Source organism: Hyla sarda, chromosome 7 (genome assembly GCF_029499605.1).
Source record: "Hyla sarda isolate aHylSar1 chromosome 7, aHylSar1.hap1, whole genome shotgun sequence".
NCBI classification, from domain to species: domain Eukaryota; kingdom Metazoa; phylum Chordata; class Amphibia; order Anura; family Hylidae; genus Hyla; species Hyla sarda.
Genome location: NC_079195.1, coordinates 28,023,361 through 28,038,116, shown reverse-complemented (window position 1 = coordinate 28,038,116; position 14,756 = coordinate 28,023,361). Strand labels below are relative to the sequence as shown.

The window sequence follows — 14,756 nt, the reverse complement described above, 5'->3', positions numbered from 1 at the left end:
ATACACACAAATGAATAAATAACATGGGTCATTTAACCACATATAATGCAGGTGGACTGAGAGGACACTGAAATAGAGTCCGCCACACAGGACAGAAAGGGTACAGGAGAGCAACTCCTGTACTGGGCCACCACAGAGGCATATGTGCTGATATGTCGTGATTAGTTTTCACCAAATATGATGCTGTGTATTAAAGGTGTATAAGGACATTTTGTTCAGAACGCTTGGAGCAGGCAGCTGTGATCGTGATGTAACGGCCATGCCCCCCGTGGCGTCACACCACACCCCCGCCATTCATGTCTATGGGAGGGAGCGTGTCAGCTTCCTCCCATAGGCATGAATGGAGGGGGCGTTGTGTGAAATCACAGGGGGCATGGCCGTTACGTCATGAACATTGCTGCCGGAACCCTGTGTTTAGAATGCCAGGTGCTGCAGGAGATCCCCACAGCTCTACCGCGCTGGATAGGAGAGATGGTGGCTAAAGGACCTTTGGTGATGCTGTGGAGGAGATGAAGCTGAGCTGGAGTGGAGGTCACATGTTTCCTGAACAGTCACTATTGTTTTGTTGCATGTGAAGAAATCTGCACCTCAGTGTCCCACCAATAGTAATTACTGGAGGGGCAAGCTGTGCATGACTAGCTTGCCCCCTGACTGTTGAGCAGTAAGGGGTTAAGAAATATACAGGCAAGGTTTTTAGCCCCCTCCCTGCCTGTAAAACTTGTCAGTGGCTATAGTGGTATGTCCCATGGGTGGGGGGGAAGTAGTGCACCAATCAGGGGTGTAATAGTTTTCTTGGTTTTCATGGGCCCTCCCCTGGGTATATATAGCTGTGGTGCCTCCCTTCCCCCTTCAATTTGCCCAGGACCCGGAGTTTTGGCTGCTGGTTGGTATATTGCTGCCCCCTTATGGCTCAGATGGAGCAGGAGGGTGAGGGCTGGCATGCTCGCTTGTGGCTGAGCTGGCCTCCCCTCCTGTTGGGCCCAAGGCGGGTTCGGGAGGCTGGCGGACCTCTCGCAGTCCCGCTCTCCTTTCCCACTCTAGTCCCTGTGAGCCCTGTCCCGGCCGTTCCTTTTGCCCTCTTCCCTGCCCGTGGCCAAAGCCCTCTCCCCTGCCTGTGCCTTGAGCCTTTCCTCGGGCGTGCTCCTTATGAGCATGTTCTGCATTACTCCTTGTCCCCCCTCTCCCCCTCCTTGTCCCCCCTGTCCCCCTCCTTGTCCCCTCCGTCTCCTTTCTGTTGCGGTCCCCTCCTCCCCGCCCCCCCTGTTGTTCCCTCTGTCGCTGGTGGTGGCGGCCCCTGGGTGGCTGCTGCTGCTGGGTGGCGGCCCCTGGGTTGCTGCTGCTGTTTTAACCCCCTATGCGCAAATGGACGTTTATTAACGTCCATTTGCGCGTCCCCAAATATAATGCACGCTCACAAGGGGAGCGCGCATTATATCCGCTGGGTCCCGGTTGCTGTTAGCAACCAGGACCCATGCTAATGCCAGACATCGCCGATCGGGCAGATGTCCGGCATGACCTCTTTAGACGCGGCGATCAAGGTTGATCGCCGTGTCTGAAAGGGAAGTTACAAGCATCCCGGCTGCTCAGTCGGGTTGACCTGCTTCCTGCACGTCCGCTCGTGGATTGATTGCTCCAAGTCTGAATTTCAGGCTTGAGCAATCAATCCTTGATAGCACTGATCGTTGCCATGTTAATACATGGCAAGTGATCAGTGTCAGGATCTGTGTGTGCAGTGTTATAGCTCCTATGGGAGCTATAGCATTGCAAAAAAAAAAAAAAAAGTTTCAGTTATTTAACCCTTTAGATAATAAACGTTTGGTTCACCCCCCTTTTCCCCGACCATACAAAAAAAAAAAAAAAAATACATAAAATACTGTATATTACAAACATACACATATGTGGTATCGCCGCGTGCGTACATGTCCGAAGCATGAAAATATATGGTCATTTGAAGCGCTCCATCTATGGCGTACGCGCAAAAATGAATTCGAAAATAAATAAATAAATAAAAAGAATTAAAATTTAAAAAAATACAATAAATTAAATAAATAATAAAATGAAATAAATGCGTAAAATACATAAATAAATAATATTAGTAATAATTGAATAATTAAATTTCACAGTCCAAATTGGCGTATTTTGATCACTTTTTCTACCGTATATATGAATAAACAGCGATCCCACAATCCGCTTAAAACGACAAGGGTACTGCGGACAACTTCAGATCACGGCGCAAAATATTTGAGCCCTCATAACCTCCCACCTCCACATTCATTTACCCAGCTCCTCACCCCACCACACTAGCACCCCCCCCCCCCTTATCTCCCCCTGCCCACTGCTGCCGTGGCTGCTGCTGCTGCCCCCCCCCCCCTTTTTTCCTCATGCTTTTCTGGTGCCCCCCATGGTTCTTGCAGCCACTGCGTCCGCCCCACCCCCCGCCTCCCCAGCACCTCTCTGCCCCGAGTTCCCGAACCCCCCCCCGCTGTCCTTCTTCCTCCTGCCTCTCCAATGCCCCCTGTGGAGGGGTAGGGAGTGTGGCGGCCGGGTGCCCGCGACCCGGCGGTCTCCAGCGTGCCTTGTCCCACACCTGCGGCGGTGGTGAAGTGGTTCCTCCAGCTGTTGTCCTTCTTCATCTTCTGGAATTGGTGAGTGTTCTGATGTGGGGCTTGGCCCCTTCCCCAGTTAGTGTGTTTATGGCTGCGTTCTGTGCAGTGTTCGTGATGTCTGTTTTGGTCTCTGGTTGTGAGTTGGGTACGTCTCTTCTTGACGGGGGCTTTGGTATGGTATAATTTTCTGCGGTGCGTGCTTTGGTGAGTGGTCTTTTGGCCTTACGCTCTGGGTGGCCGGGGTTTGGCGGACTTAGCTCCCGATGCTTGTTCCTTATCCTGAATCGGTGGCTGCCACCCAGTCACGGTTTTGTTTCTTTTGGTTTTCTCCCCCTTTTGTTTGGTTTATCTCTCCGTCTTTAGTTGTAGTCTCTCTCCGCTGCTCCGTTTGTCCTGATGTATTTGTCTGATGTTTTTCCTGTTTTGCTCCCAATCTCTGGTAGGCATGGGACTCCTGTATGTCGTGCTGGGTGCTTTAGCTGATGTGGCGGTGGGTAGGTTTCGCTTGAGTCTCCGGTGGGTAGGTTTCGCTTGAGTCTCCGTTTTGTCTTGCCTTGTGAGTTCTTCTGTTCGTGGTGGTATTCCGGAGGGTGATTTTCCTGTGCTCTATGCTTGTTGGGGTGTGGTTTGTTGCTGCAAGGCTGACATGCAACTTCGTGAAGCGTTCCATATTTTGTGCTCGCTTCGGCAGCACATATGTTAAAATTGGAACAATACAGAGAGGATTAGCATGGCTTCCGCATGCCGCGTTGGTCTACTGTTTTCCTGTGGTCAGGGAGTGATTACGTTTTCTCTTTTTTTTTTTTGTTTCCTTGGGGCTCGCTAGGTGCCCTGGTTCTGGTCCTTGCTGGTTTACTGAATGTTCCACATGGAATATGGTTCTGGGCCGAGTTTTTTCCTGCAGGTTTTCTCTGGCTGCCGAGAGTGTGTGGTATCTGTGCCCCCGCATATGTGCCCCGGGTGCGCTAAGGGCTGATGTTTCAGTTGGTTGGGGTTTTTCATGAGTCGTGCAGTGGACAGGCCTGCTTTCAGTCCCCCATTGCGGATCACGGGGAGCTTGCTCTGTTCTCAGATGTGGCTGGTTTGGTTGGTTGTTGGGGTGGTGTTTGATCTTCCAGTGGTGCTGCAGGGTGGTTTACCCCTGGGTCTTGGTAGTCAGTGGGTTTCTGCCATGCTTGGGTTTTGTTTGCGCTTTTCTCTTGGTGTTGGTTGTGGGACTTTGGGTGCTTGCTTCGGCAGCTCATGTTCTAGAATTGTAACGGTACTGTGTGGGTTGGCGCCCCTGCGCTTGGTTGCGCTCTCATTTGGTGATACTTTTCTTCTTTTCTAGGGTGTGATTTGAGAGATTGTGGCGTGTTGTCGGTCTGACATTAGGGGCGTTGTCACTGCTATTATCTCTTTCGGCTTTCTTCCTGTGCTCTGCCTGTTGCACCTAGTTCTTCGCTGTTTGGAGTTACGATTTATTTTGGGGCTATGCTCCCTGGGGTCGGTATTGGGTGTTGACGATTTGTTCCGTTTTTTCTCTGGCAGTGGTTTCAGAGGTTGCTCCCTAGGGTGGAGTCAGAAGGTTTGCTCGTGGGGCTGGCCCGTGGGTCATCGTGCAGCATGGTGTATTTCTTGGTCCGCTTTGGTGGCTCCTGCGACTTGGTCGCACTCACGGTAAGGCGCTTGCGAGTGGTTGGTGTGGAGGCCGGGATGTCTACAGTCGAGGAGGGTCCCGGAGGTTCCAAATGTGTCTGTGGATAGGGATTTGTTTTTTTATACCTGGAATGCCCCTTGTAGTAACCTTACGAGGCTCTGATGTTTGATTTCCTATTTCATTTTTATAGGATGTGATAACGGAAGTTAACTGCTGTGTCACCTCTCCAAGGAGGTTCGAGATTTGGGCTGTGTTCTCCGTGCATCCAAATAACATTCTTAGTATGTGACGCTGGGTACTCTTCACCTGTTCATGTGAATCACCTACTATAAAAAAAAATAATAATAATAAAAAAAAAAAAAATAGGCAGCTTTCCCGCTGTGCTGCGATCCAGTGGGGTGCAGTTGCCGCACGGAGCATGGCGGGGGGCGAGTGGGTGGCCTTGCTGTCGGCGACCGGTTTTTCTTGAGTTATTGGGTCGCTTGGTGGGTCGGATTTTGGTTGTCACTTTTGCGTCGTTTTTCTGATCCGAGGATTTGCGCTGGCTTTTTTCTGGGCTATGTGGCTGGGGCACTTCCTTTCTCCTCGTCTCCTTCTATGGGACTTGGGTGTCTGATGTGTTTTTGGGTGCCTATTTCGTGCGTTTACAGGCCGTCGGTCCGAGACTGCTTAGGCGATCCAGGACATGCAGCTTGTGCTGCATAAGGGTCCGCGAATTACTGTTTTTCCGGTTGTCATCCTATTGATGACTGGGCGGCTCTAGGGCCCCACCCCCCTTTTTTAATTTTTCTCCCCGTCCCCGATTTCAGTTTTTTTGTCTGTTTTGCGTTTCTTTGCTTTTCTTTGATAGGATGGGGTGTTGTGAGTTAGGGATTCGATCTATTTTTGTGTCGGGGCCGGCGGAGGTGGCTGGGTTTCCGGAGAGGGTAGTTCAGCGCGTGGGGCGCTGGCGATCTGCATGTTGTGCTATTTTCGCACAGTTTGTGTTTCCCATATGTGTTTTTGTTTTGCGAGCGGCTTTCCGCAAGGTGGTGCGAGTGCTGCGGCACTCTTCGGTGTATGGGCGAGTCTGAGAGAGGAGTTCACACAAGAGTTATTAAAAAAAAAATAGATCCTAGCGGCAGGTACCTCAGATGGAAATGTGTTGGGCGGATTTCCTGGAGAGGAAATGTGTTGTGTGTGTCCGGGGGGCTGAGGTGGCCCCATGTGTTGGCTGTCCAGTGTCTCTTGGGTGGGGGTCGGAGCCCAGTGTAGGGCTAATTGGTCTCCTCCGTGGCGGTAAGAAGACGGTGAAAGCGGGGTCAACCCGGGGTAGACCTCCACACAGGACAGTGTGGCAGCACCTCTCGGGTTGGTAAGAAGCCAATCGGTGTCTTTGTTACAGTTAAATTGTTATTTCTATAAGTAATTTTATAAATAAAGCTGTGGCCGATCCCCACCCACGGAAAAGTTAAATTGTTGTTGTGTCAGTTATTATATAATGATTTATTGTAACAAGGGGGAGGGGTAGTTATAGCCTGCTAGGAGCTAATTGGGTCTCAACAGTCATGAGGAGGAGGTTTGTTACAGTGTGTCACCCCAGTAGTAAGGAGATTACATGAGGAGGTTTGTTACAGTGTGTCACCCCAGTAGTAAGGAGATTACATGAGGAGGAGGTTTGTTACAGTGTGTCACCCCAGTAGTAAGGAGATTACATGAGGAGGTTTGTTACAGTGTGTCACCCCAGTAGTAAGGTGATTACATGAGGAGGAGGTTTGTTACAGTGTGTCCCCTCAGTAGTAAGGAGATTACATGAGGAGGTTTGTTACAGTGTGTCACCCCAATAGTAAGGAGATTACCTGAGGAGGTTTGTTACAGTGTATCACCCCAGTAGTAAGGAGATTACATGAGGAGGAGGTTTGTTACAGTGTGTCACCCCAGTAGTAAGGAGATTACATGAGGAGGAGGTTTGTTACAGTGTTACCCCAGTAGTAAGGAGATTACATGAGGAGGAGGTTTGTTACAGTGTGTCACCCCAGTAGAAAAGTAATTAGATAAGGAGGGGGTTTGTTACAGTGTCACCCCAGGAGTAAGGAGATTACATGAGGAGGTTTGTTACAGTGTGTCACCCCAGTAGTAAGGAGATTACATGAGGAGGAGGTTTGTTACAGTGTGTCACCCCAGTAGTAAGGAGATTACATGAGGAGGAGGTTTGTTACAGTTTGTCCCCCCAGTAGTAAGGAGATTACATGAGGAGGTTTGTTACAGTGTGTCACCCCAGTAGTAAGGAGATTACATGAGGAGGTTTGTTACAGTGTGTCACCCCAGTAGAAATGTAATTAGATGAGGAGGGGGTTTGTTACAGTGTGTCACCCCAGTAGAAAGGTAATTAGATGAGGAGGGGATTTGTTACAGTGTGTCACCCCAGTAATAAGGTGGGGTGTGTCAAAGGGTGGAGCCAATGGGCAGTGTCAAGGAGGTGGCAAAATTTGCTAGGGTGGCAAAAATCCTTGCACCAGCCCTGCTTGTGGTTTGTTCTGATGCAACTTTGGAAATTCGAGCAGTTTTGTCATATTCTTTTTAGAAACATTAGGGCCCCTCCTGGCAACCCTTTGAAACAAGCTGTACTTGTTCAGTCTTTTTCTAATTGTACCATCATAAATACTTAACATGGTACCTGAGGACTATAGAGTTTAAGATGTAGCTTTTGTTTTTTTCGCAATTTTAACTGGAACATTTTAGATTCTGAATAATCTTTTTTCCACTGTAAAATGATTTGTCTTCAGATTTTCTGGAAATGGTCTTATAAGTTTTCCCACATTGATGGGCAATAACAATAGCTTCTCTAAGAATATTACTGATGTCTTTCCTTCTTGGCACATATACGAAAGCTTCAGACCAGAAAACTGCCCAAACCTCTGTGTTTAGGCTAGAAATAGACACAATGGGGGAGATTTATCAAAACCTGTCCAGAAGAAAAGTTGCTGAGTTGCCAATAGCAACCAATCAGATCTCTTCTTTCATTTTTGTAAAGGCCTCTGAAAAATGAAAGAAGAGATCTGATTGGTTGCTATGCGCAACTCAGCAACTTTTCCCCTCGACAGGTTTTGATAAATCTTCCCCAGGGTTTTTGAGGGGAAAAAAAAAAAAAAAAAGCCCAAAATTGCCAAACTCACTTTTTTGGGCCCAAAGCACTTTGGTCAGATGTTAGCTGGGAGTCAATAGGGAAATTTGGACCATTACCACATGGCATTTGGGATTTTTGATCCTTTAGGGCATTTTAGTAACACCTGGCTCTTACTTATCTTCTTAAAGGGGTACTCCAGTGGAAAACTTTTTTTTTTTTTTATGTAACTGGTGCCAGAACGTTAGCTTTTGAATACTACAGAGGAAATTATTTTCTTTTTGGAACACAGCGCTCTCTGCTGACATCACGAACACAGCGCTCTCTGCTGACATCTCTGTCCATTTCAGGGACTGTCCACAGTAGGAGAAAATCCCATTGGCAAACATATGCTGCTTTGGACAGTTCCTAAAATGGACAGAAATGTCAGCAGAGAGCACTAGGGTCATGATGTCAGCAGAGAGCTCTGTGTTCCAAAAAAAAAAAGCATTTCTTCTGTAGTATTCAGCAGCTAATAAGTACTGTAAGGATTAAGATTTTTTAATAGTAGTAATTTACAAATCTGATTAACTTTCTGGCACCAGTAGATTTAAAAAACAAAAAAGTTTTCCAAGGGAGTATCCCTTTAACCCCTTAACGACAATGGACGTAAATGTACGTCATGGTGACATGGTACCTAGCGCACCATGACTTACATTTACGTGGCACCATGATCGCGAGCACCGGAGCGGTGCTCGCATCATGCCCGGCAGGTCCCGGCTGCTATCAGATCGCAGCATCTGCAGCAGTGCGGTACATTGAATGGATGATCGGATCGCCCGCAGCGCTGTCGCGGGGATCCGATCATCCAGTATGGTGGCCGGAGGTCCCCTCACCTGGCACCGGCGTCTCCCGGGGTCTTCTGCTCTGGTCTGATATCGAGCAGACCAGAGCAGAAGATGACCGATAATACTGATCAGTGCTGTGTCCTATGCATGGCACTGCACAGTATTAGCAATCAAATGATTGTCCCTATGGGAACATTAAAAGTGTAAAAAAAAAAATAAAGTAAAAAAGTGTAAAATAAAAAAGTTAAATGTGAAAAACTCCATCACCAAATAAAAAAAGTAAAACATCCGTTTTTGCATTTTACCCCCAAAAAAGCGCAATTTTTTTTATTAACACACATATTTGGTATAGCCGCGTGCATAAAAGTCTGAACTATTAAAATATATTGTTAACTATCCCGTACGGTGAGCGGCGTAAACGTTAAAAAAATTTTTCAAAAAGTACAAAATTGCTGCTTTTTTGTCACATTTTATTCCCCCCAAAATTTTTTTTTTATTTATAAAAAGTAAAACTTAAGCAAAAGTGGTACTGATAAAAACTAAAGCTCATGGCGCAAAAAATGAGCCCCCATACCACCCCATATACGGAAAAATGAAAAAGTTATAGGTGGTCAAAGTAGGGCAATTTCAAACATACAAATTTTGTTAAAATGTTTTGAGATTTTTATTAAGCGGTACAATTATATAAAAGCATATAACATGGGGATCAATTTAATTGTATTGACCCACAGAATAAGGAAAACATGTCATTTTTACCGGAAAGTGTACAGCGTGAAAACAAAACCTTCCAAAATTTTCTAAATTGAGGTTTTCTTTTCAATTTTCCCACATAAATAATATTTGTTTGGTTGCGCCGTACATTTTTAGGTAAAGTAAGCGATGTAATTACAAAGTACAATTGGTGACGCAAAAAACAACCATCTGTGGATGGAAATATGAGAGAGTTATGATTTTTAGAAGGCGAGGAGGAAAAAACTAAAATGCTAAAATAAAATTGGTCTGGTCCTTAAGGCCAAAATGGGCCTGGTCCATTAAAGGGGTTGTCCAGGAAAAAACTTTTTTTATATATATCAACTGGCTCCAGAAAGTTAAACAGATTTGTAAATGACTTCTATTAAAAAATCTTAATCCTTTCAGTACTTAAGAGCTTCTGAAGTTAAGGTTGTTCTTTTCTGTCTAAGTGCTCTCTGATGACACTTGTCTCGGGAACCGCCCAGTTTAGAAGTAAATCCCCATAGCAAACCTCTTCTAAACTGGGCGGTTCCCGAGACAGGTGTCATCAGAGAGCACTTAGACAGAAAAGAACAACCTTAACTTCAGAAGCTCTTAAGTACTGAAAGGATTAAGATTTTTTAATAGAAGTAATTTACAAATCTGTTTAACTTTCTGGAGCCAGTTGATATATATATATAAAAAAAAGTTTTTTCCTGGATAACCCCTTTAATTCTTATGGAAGCAGTAATGGTGTACTTAATTTTTCACATACTCATTCTGCATTTTGGCCTAGTTTTTGTCAATTAAGTAATGACAGGGTAGAACCTATTGTGTGTTGTTGTTTTTTACGTTGTATTTACCTTATTTTAAGACCTTTGAAGGACTAGATGTTTTATTATGTCCTGCTGTGTAAAACCATAACATTCAATGAGGGTGTATTTTCTTTTTTCCATGACTGTAAATAGGAACAAATACATAGATACTCATAGATTCTGCACATTTTAGCATCTGTTCCTCTGTAGCATTCCCCTCTGTATTTATGTAAATTCATATTTCTTTACTGACGTATATGAAAATCTGCGGATTATTCTATTGTTCCAAGGAACAGTCAGTAAACACATATGCAGAGGTTTGGTAGATCGTGCCCTGAATTCTTCATTGCATTGATTCTGTAGAAGAAGAATTTGGCTGCTCCACTTTTTTAAGGCATTCATATGTATTTCTCCACCAGGTCATGACCATTCTTTATTAGACGATAAACACTGATCAAAAAAGGTCAGGCTAGATGACACCATAATATGGCCTCTACATAATATTAAAGGGGTTAACTTTTTTTTATATATATATCAACTGGCTCCAGAAAGTTAAACAGTTTTGTAAATGACTTCTATAAAAAAAATCTTAATCCTTTCAGTACTTATGAGCTGCTGAAGTTGAGTTGTTCTTTTCTGTCTAAATGCTCTCTGATGACACGTGTCTCGGGAGCTGTCCAGAGTAGAAGCAAATTCTGAGAGCAAACCTATTCTGCTCTGTGCAGTTCCTGAGACAAGCAGAGATGTCAGCAGAGAGCACTGTTTCCAGACAGATAAGAACAACTCAACTTCAGTAGCTGATAATTATTGGAAGGATTAAGATTTTTTAATAGAAGTAATTTACAAATCTGTTTAACTTTCTGGAGCCAATTGAAGAAAAAAAAAAGTTTTTTTCCCGGAATACCCCTTTAACCCCCCTGGTGGCTTATTACAGTACACTATACACCAAACAGACAAGGTAGAATGTCGGCACAGCGGTCCAGACCACAATGAGCCTGCAGACAGTCATGAATAATGCTCCAATTCACACAGGTACAGGGTGCTCTAGAAGAGGTATAGTCCAAAAATATAGAAATAGCACTTTCTTGTGTTCATGTGCAAAAATCTTTATTAAACTGCATAAAATCCATACTTATGGGTAGACAGGCTCACTCCGCCGGTATGTTTGTATGATACAATCAGTGACAGCTGTTTCACCCTATGGATGAAACAGCTGTCACTGATTGTATCATACAAACATACCGGCGGTGTCACACCTCCTGTGTGCATCCAGTTAATGCTGCTGGTCCATAAATGCAAACTCAGCACAAATTGTTTGCACTCTGGCTCTCCAGTTGTAAATGGGTTGATAAATTTGATTTCCATTGATAATTTTTGGGTGATTTTGTTGTCAGCGCATTCAACTATGTAAAGACGAAAGTATTTCATACGATTAGTTCATTCATTCAGATCTAGGATGTGTTCTCTTAGTGTTCCCTTTATTTTTTTTGGGCAGTGTAGATTTGCTTATTTGCTATTATTTGTATCCGTGAGCACCAACACATTCCGCAGTGCCGACCAGTTTATATTTGGACTTTAGTTGTCATGGTCTGGGTCAAAATGGTCATGATGGCTGGAGTGCTTGCTTTAGATCTCCCATTCATATTACTCAAGCTGGATCTGTGAATGGGTGGTTGCACTTAGGAAGATGGTGGTAGTAGTCTCCAGGGGCACTCTACCTGTGTGTATGTCTCCTCCTGCGTGGTGGTGGTTGGGGTGCCATGATGGTGGCCTCACTGGCCTGCAATAAGTAAGTGGGTAACCTGTAATATTGGTAACTCACAGTTCTTTCTTTGATGAAGCAGGTAACACATCCAAGGTGCGAGCACAAATATTCAACACTGGTCAAGCAGACTGTGCATAGGCTGGAGCAGAGCTTTCCAATGTATTGTTTTTCTGTAGCCTTCCGGAACTGTTTCTATCTGCAACTCTAGCCTTTTTTGGTACACAGGTTTCTCTTTTATGCAGGCTTAAAACGGCTTGGCTTATGGTTTTCTCTTTCTATTGATCCCTTTGGTACTGCAATTTCCAGCTGTGGGGTAAAGGTCTGTAATATTCGCAGGATGTGATAGGCCCTAGTTTAGGAGATATGGGACCCTTGGACAACTCCTGCTCCTTCCAGATGGTTCCTACAGTGTCATTTGTGTGAGTAGGTTGACATTTTTACAGCCTTAGCCTTACCTCATAAGATATGACACATGCAATGTAAAACACTCTGCAGCATAAAATAGCATAAAAACAGTATATGGCACAACACATTCCTAACCAGTTTTTTCTGTAGTTGACCCTATGGGACACTACACCAGTACACAGACCGGAGCACTAAAATAAAGGCGGGAAAAAGATTGGAACAGTATACAGGGAAGGCCCACTGAGTTCTGAACCTGCAACACCACAAGTAAATAAGCAAGAGAAAGATGACAGAGGAGCAAAGCAGGACATAGAACAACTTGGACCTCTACTGGTACACAGATACATGTCTTATGCAGGCCACATTCTGTTGACTGAAGCTGGAGGTCGCAGCTCAGAGTTGTCCCCTTTCTTATGCAAATCTAAAAAGTTTAGGTAAAGGGTCGGCACTACCAATAAGATTAGCAATGTTAGAATGGAGGAATGTGACACTCATATTATGCAATAATTAATGGCACCTCAATGTTAGTATAACAGGCAATGGGTGTGGATCCACTGTGCTACCGAAATGGTATGGCTTTGGGCCACGACCAGGAATAGAATCGAAGAACCTTCTAGATCTTTACCCTTTATTCCACTCCAGGATGCAGAAGCTGGACTTCTGCTACAAGAATGTACCAGGTTGTTCCACAACCATGGTCCCAGTATGGGAAGAGTCTGAAAAAACTATACGGTAAAAAAGGGTCAGGCAGAATCATAGTCCAGGAAACAGGCTAGGGTCAGAATATACAGGATAACAGGATCAGAATGGCACAGCTTTGCTAGGAACACAATGAGAAATGCACAGGCGCAGAATTCTGGGCAGAACAAAAAAGTTACTCTTGAGCAATGATAGGTGGAGGAATATTAGAAATTAAAGAGGCTGTGCATGGCCCCTATAATCCAAAACTGGAACTGCAGTGGAAGAAGCATGGCAGCATCCAGGAGAGTGGGGCATGTAGCGTGGCCTGGAGGGTGAGCAGTACTGAATGGTGCATTGTGTGTCATCATGACATTGTGCAGTTTACACCACTTTTAAAAGCCATTGGCATTGGGTCAATAAATAGTGTGGAGAGGTCAACTATACTATCACGTTCTTTCCTCTAGATATCTTTCTTTGCTGGTCCTGGAGTGAGTGAGACCTGCATTACTATACAGAGGGTGAACGAAAGGGAAAGCAGCTGTGGAGATCATTACTCATCTGGGATTCATTCACATTCCACTCTGTAATAGTCAACCCTATACAATGGCTTCAGGGAGGCGAGTTCACTGACACAACCACCACTCCCAGCTATACACAATGATCTTATATAAAGACATAAATAAAACAAAAAATACCAGCAACACAATACAACAACACAGTGCATTATTAACTGATACAGACCCTGGGTTACATCATGTATTATATTCCAGAGCTGCACTCACTATTCTGCTGGTGGAGTCACTGGCCCTGATTTACTATTGTAAACCTGTTTTGTCGGGTTGTGCACCACAATTCGGGCCAACAAATGTAAAAACCCGACAGAAAACCCCAAAAAGAGGTGTTGCAGTGGGGAAAAGGGGCATGACTGCCGAAAAGGGGCATGTCCCTGACATTTAAAAAAAAAAAAAAAAACTCAACATATTTACTAAGGTTTCCACAGAAAATGTGGTGGATCTGATCTCTGGAAAACCCCACAGATCAGAGCAGGTGTAAAAAAAAAACACAAAATGTAGGGTAAAGTGCAAAATGTAGGGAAACATTAGTAAATACATGAACAAATATCTCCCCAGGCCCCCTGACTCCCCAGGCCCCCTGACACACAGGTGACGTCTTCTCTGATCGGAGTCGTTTCCTTTTCTTCACTATCCGGCCTAGACCGCCATTAAAATTTCTCCTGGCCAAGACTTGTCTCTACGGAACCCACCAGACAAACATTTTCGGTTTCTTTCTCTAGCACAATGCTCACCTCTTTTCAAACTCCCCATGTGTATTGCCCCACACAGTAATAGTGCCCCCTCTGTCTCTCCATATAGTACAAGGTGGCCCATATACTGTCCTCATACATTAGTAGCCCCCTTCTGTGCCCCCATACAGTTATAGGTTTCCACATTGCCCCCATATAGTTGAAGGCCCACTCTGTGCCCCATATAGCTGTAGGCCCCCATACTGCTATGACTGCTGAGACCCTGCCAGCTCTTAATGTACCCAACCAGGCCTCTCCCCCCTGAAATAAAGAGTCAGGACACAAGTTTACACTTTTAAGTGGGTAGAGGTTTTATTTTAAATTAGCATATCAAACCAGCCGTAAGGCACAAATTCTCCATCAAAATCCGTGCGGTATTGCCCCACCGACTCCGATGTACAGGTCGCCCACCAGACTGACCACATCTTTGCCTTCTCTAAGCACCCGCTGTGACTTCAGAATCCATACACCAACAACTGTAAATGAGACTGCAGGAAAAAGGCGCCAGGGCTGCTATATGGTACCTGGGGAGGGGCTAGTAGCCCGGGAAAATAAGCCCTCAGGGGATTGGACAGGTTCCCCTAATAACCCACCCCCTCCAAGGGAAAAACCAACAGAGAAGTGGGGCGGAAGGAGAAAAACATGGGAGAGGGGCCTAAGGGGAATCCTCACTTCTGGCTCATCAGTCAGGGGGCAGGTTAGTTAAGCACAGCCTGGCCCTCCAGACTGTCGAGACCCTGCCAGCTCCTAATGTACCCAACCAGGCCCTTCCCCCCTGAAATAAAGAGGCAGGACACCAGTTTACACTTTTAAGTAGGTAGAGGTCGGCAACAGCTTTTATTTTAAATTAGCATATGAAACCAGCCGTAAAACACACAAATTCTCAGTCAGCCCCACCGAC

At 45.2% G+C, this 14,756-nt stretch overlaps 1 protein-coding gene and 1 pseudogene across 2 annotated transcripts in view; one reads left to right on the top strand and one right to left on the bottom strand.

Annotated features, from left to right (window-relative positions):
- The window catches only part of MFAP5 (microfibril associated protein 5), a 76,805-nt gene that overhangs the window by 49,525 nt on the left and 12,524 nt on the right, over window positions 1-14,756 (bottom strand). The window lies entirely within an intron of this gene.
- LOC130283660 (U6 spliceosomal RNA) lies at window positions 3,282-3,349 on the top strand (annotated as a pseudogene).